The sequence below is a fragment of the Mandrillus leucophaeus genome, unplaced genomic scaffold, assembly GCF_000951045.1.
Source record: "Mandrillus leucophaeus isolate KB7577 unplaced genomic scaffold, Mleu.le_1.0 Scaffold10, whole genome shotgun sequence".
In the NCBI taxonomy this organism is placed as follows: Eukaryota; Metazoa; Chordata; class Mammalia; order Primates; family Cercopithecidae; genus Mandrillus; species Mandrillus leucophaeus.
Window position 1 is genome coordinate 5548200 of NW_012098098.1, and position 4644 is coordinate 5552843.

Here is a 4644-nt window from a genome sequence, read left to right on the forward strand (position 1 = left end):
CACCTCTCAAAGGCCCCACCTCCTATTCCCATCACTTTGAGGGTGAGGATTTCAACATATGAGTGTGGAGGGACACAAACACTCGGGCCCCAGCATGGCCTGGCACCCATAGAGTGTGGCTTGGTGCAGCCACTCTTTAAGTTCCCGCCCCTGGTTATTTGGTTTATTTCCCCCGCACAAACCTCCAACGCTGGCTACTGATCACCCTCTTCCTGCAGACGAGAGCCTGCAGGCCTGGAGATGACGTAGCCTTCTCAGGCCACACGGCCTGCAGGTGGCACTGCACTGCAGCGGCCGGGGACAGGCCCCACGTCCTCAGCGCCCTGTGATGTCATTTCAGTATCAGAGCAGGGAGGGACCTGCTTGTTTTAGAGAAGGGGGTTCACCTGGGACACCCCCGAGCATTGTCCCAAGCCTCGACAGAGCCACTCACTTCCCACTTGGGAGCAGTTTCTCTGCACGCACCAGGCAGTGGGACCAGGGAAGTAATCGCGTCCGCTAAGTGGTGTCGTCTGCCTGCAAGACCCGCACAGCTCCCAGGCCTGTGGCTTTGGGCACCAGGTGCTGGGCCAGCGTCTGGAAATGATTAATTCCCTCTGGAGAGAGAAACATCACAGCTGCATGGCTCTTCCCGGTCCTGGGTGTGGGGTGGGAGGCAGCCGTGCCCGGGATTTCACGCTGCCCCCACGCCTCCTGCCCTGTGCTTCTGTGACTTGCATCAGGATAGATTTATTTTCCGATCCAGTGGTTTGTCAACATGTCCGTTGACTTGCCTACATCTGCCTTTTCCCCATGCCAGGACGGTGCCGGCCGAAAGGGAAGTGTCAGCGGTTCTTCTGTCTTTAAAAGGCAGTAAAGAAAAAAGCGCAGGGCTGGGTTTCGTAACGTCAGAGGAGGCCAAGGACACTGCATGGAGTGAGTTACCCAGGCGGCGAGGGAATCGGTGGGGCTGGTCCACGTTGCTGCCCCAGGGAACAGTGTTTCTCTCTTTCTTCAGCCCTGATGGTATTGCTGGGCTGCAGACACTGGATGAGTTCGGAGAACTCCGGGTGATGTAGGCCCCAGAGGTGCAGGCTGATGGACGGGCCTGTCTTTCTCCCCTTGTCGCCTTTCAGATCTGACGGGAAACGCACGTGGGCAAGGAGGTGATGAGCTTCAAGGCGCGGCTCTCAGGTTGCAAGCTATCTGTTCTCAGAATACAGCTGGCTGTGTTGTAATCGCACGCTGATCTCACAATAAATAACGTGTGCATGGAACGTGCTTTCAGATGAGCGTGATTTTTTTTTTTTTTTTTTGAGACAGAGTCTCGCTCTGTCTCCCAGGCTGGAGTGCAGTGGCCGGATCCCAGCTCACTGCAAGCTCCACCTCTGGGTTTACGCCATTCTCCTGCCTCAGCCTCCCGAGTAGCTGGGACTACAGGCGCCGCCACCTCACCTGGCTAGTTTTTTGTATGTTTTTTAGTAGAGACGGGGTTTCACCTTGTTAGCCAGGATGGTCTCGATCTCCTGACCTTGTGATCCGCCCGTCTTGGCCTCCCAAAGTGCTGGGATTACAGGTGTGAGCCACCGTGCCCGGCCTGAGCGTGAATTTTACAGTGTGCCCAAACAGACTCCCCCATCCTGGAGAGTTCAAAGCAGGAGGCGGCCTGGGGGGGTGACAGGGCCTGCCTTTCTGGACGTGCATGATGTGCAGCCTCTGCACCGGGGCTGTGCTGCGAAACAGTCGTTTGTGAGCCCCGCTGGGTGGTTTTGCGAAAATCCATGATTCAGTTCACACTGATAATCTCTGAGGCTGTGGGTGAGGGAGGATTTTCTGGGGGAACAGAAAGTGATCTGAGGGGCTGGAGGGGAAGTGGGTTTTAGCTGGGGCTGTCGGCTGATCCTGGCCAAGAGGTAAGGTTGCAGAGTTGATTCTGAATGTCGGACGTGTCTTGGGATGGGGGTATCTCTGTCATATCATCAGACTCAGCATGAAGGTGGTAACGGTCCTCAAGAGGGAACGGGCCCAGCTAACAATGGCATGTGGACGTTTGAAGAAAAGGGGGAAAAAAGGGCTCTTGCTCTGAGATCTCGGGGTGTCCTGAGATGCAAAGGACAACAGAGCCCAGAGCATCAGGAAAGGTCCCATGAGTCTCTCATTGGTCCCCCACCCTGAGCTATCTACCAGGAAATCTCTTCTGGAGTAATTTATCTTCCGTGTCAACTGATCAGGACAGCCTCTGTGGGTTCGGGAAGGTAGGAGGGAGCTCCGGAGACAGCACCAAGCAGGATTTAATGCCTAGACTCTTGTTCCCAAGACGATTAACTTGGGAAACTGGAATTATTCTGCCCAGAGGAGGCTGCGTCGTGATCCACAGACATGTGATGTCTCAGATCACATCAGCAATGTTCTGTTTTTCCCAGAGACCTGTGCTCTGACTTACCCATCTGCATTTGGTCATTGGAGTCTCTGAGGCTAGCCCTTGCCTTTCTGTGTGTAGGTGGGGAAACTGAGGCCTAGAGAGAGGCATGGCTTGCCCAAAGTGGTGCTGATGGCGTGAAGTTGCACTTAGAAGTGGAGTACCCTGAATCCTAGCCTTGGTTTGTCTGGACAGCATCTACCTTTATGGGCCACCAGGCTAGCAGGCCTGGACCAGAACGAGACCTGCAGCCTGTGCCAAGGAGAGAGGTGTCCTGGGTCAGGTCAGGTGCAAAAGCTGGCTCTGAATGAGGTCTGTGATTCTCCTGAAGGCCAGGATCCCAGCCCAGTTCAGCAAAGCCATCGGGGGGAAGTTTGGGATTGAGCCGTCATGGGAGGAGTCTGACATTATGACAGAGATACCCCTACCCCAAGACACGTCCAGCGTTCCGAATCAGCTCTGCAACCTTGTCTCTTGGCCAGGACTGGCTGACAGCCCCAGCGAAAACTCACTTCCCCTCCAGCCGCTCCACTGAGTTTGGTGGAGCCGTGTCCATCCAGAAGTGACCCCCAAAAATACCAGGAAAGAAGCAACGAGGGAACGGGGTCTATGGGTTGGCTGCTCTGGGCCACTCACCGACAGGCCCCTTGCTCTGCCCAAATCCTCTTGGTAGCCCCTTAGTCAGGTGATATCACCCCCTCATCACAGACGGGAAAGTGAGGCTCAGAGAGCTCTACCAACCGGCCACACAGCCAGGCCACACAGAGCAGGAGCCGGAGCCTGGGCACTGTTTTGTCTGATGCCAAAGTTCTTTCCGAGAGTTCACGCACCTCCGTGAGCCCTGTGGGCTCCTCCTGCTCTTTGGGGCGTGGGGAGCACTGCCTCTGCCCTTAGGGAGATGCCTCAGGAGGGGCAACTTGTTCTTGAAAAGCAGCCGCCTCTCGCCTGGGTCATGTCTGAGCTGGGCTCCCCAGAGCAGGACCGTCTTGTTCAGCGGCTGGAATTCATCCGTCAGTGTTGGTCCCTGACTATTTTCAGGGATGCTCCTGGCTGGCGCTCACTTCCCTGTAGATCTAGTCTTGGACTTCATCACCGAGGCCATCACGCCTAGGAAGCTGGCTGTCCCTATCCTTCTGGCCTTCGGATAAAGCTGTACTTGCAGGGGAAGCTGCCCCTTTGGCCTCCGAGTGGAGCAAAGAGGTCAGGAAGCACAGGTGCAAAGGAAGTAGCCGGTGGCACGGACCATGGCTCACCACAGGATCCTGCCTGTTTGTACAGACACAGAGGAGGGCTTTGGCCGCTGGAGCAGGAGCAGGCAGGGACACCTTCTTTGTTAAGTCACCCACTAGTCCAGATTCTTAATCTTTCTATTCTCAGTGCTGGATACACAGCAGGTACATAGTTAATGTTTGTCCCACAGGATTAAATGCACACAGGAAAGCAGATGCATCTTTCCCAGGGGAGTGTGGGACAAGGATTTGGGATGGCAGGATCAGTTTGCATTTGGGAGAAAGCTCTGGCCCATTGTATTAGTCATCACTGCTGCGTAACAAATGACCCCCCCGACTCAGCAGCTGCCGCCTCAACACTCACCCTCCCCATGGTTCCCAGGGCCCGGAGAGCCACCCAGCACGATGGTGTGGGCCTTGTGGTCTCGTAGTCACAGTGTCCGTGGAGCTGCCATCATCTGCAGGCCTGCCCGGGGCCAGAAGGTCCACTTCCACGTTCACACCCAGAGAGCTTGTGCTGACTGCTGGTGGGAGGCCGTGGGCATCTGCCATGCAGACCTCTCCATGGGCTGCCTGTGTGTCCTCACAGCGTGGCAACCAGCTCCCGGGGGACCAGTGATCCCAGCAGCACAAGGCAGGCCTGTGTGTCTTTTGACTTCATCTTGGCGGCTACACCCTAGCTTGCCCACAACCCTCTACTCATTAGAAGCAAGTCCCTGAGTCCAGCCCACGCTCAAGAGGGCAGCTTTTGAGGGAGGAGTGTCAGAGTTTGGGGGCATATTTTAAAACCACCACACCCATCACAGCTACAGAAATCTCATTTATTTGCTCCTTTAAAAACTGTCTCCTGGCCGGGCGCGGTGGCTCATGCCTGTAATCCCAGCAGTTTGGGAGGCAGAGGCGGGTGGATCATGAGGTCAAGAGATTGAGACCATCCTGGCTAACACAGTGAAACCCCGTCTCTACTAAAAAACAAAAAAATTAGCCGGGCGTGGTAGCGGGCACATGTAGTCCCAG

The 4644-nt window shown here is 55.7% G+C and overlaps 1 long non-coding RNA gene across 1 annotated transcript; it reads left to right on the forward strand.

Annotated features, from left to right (window-relative positions):
• Nucleotides 1-329: 329 nt before the first annotated feature.
• LOC105533364 lies at nucleotides 330-1266 on the forward strand. Its single transcript, XR_001005110.1, has 3 exons — nucleotides 330-561; nucleotides 800-915; nucleotides 1116-1266. It is a non-coding gene; the product is annotated as an uncharacterized LOC105533364 (long non-coding RNA).
• Nucleotides 1267-4644: the final 3378 nt, after the last annotated feature.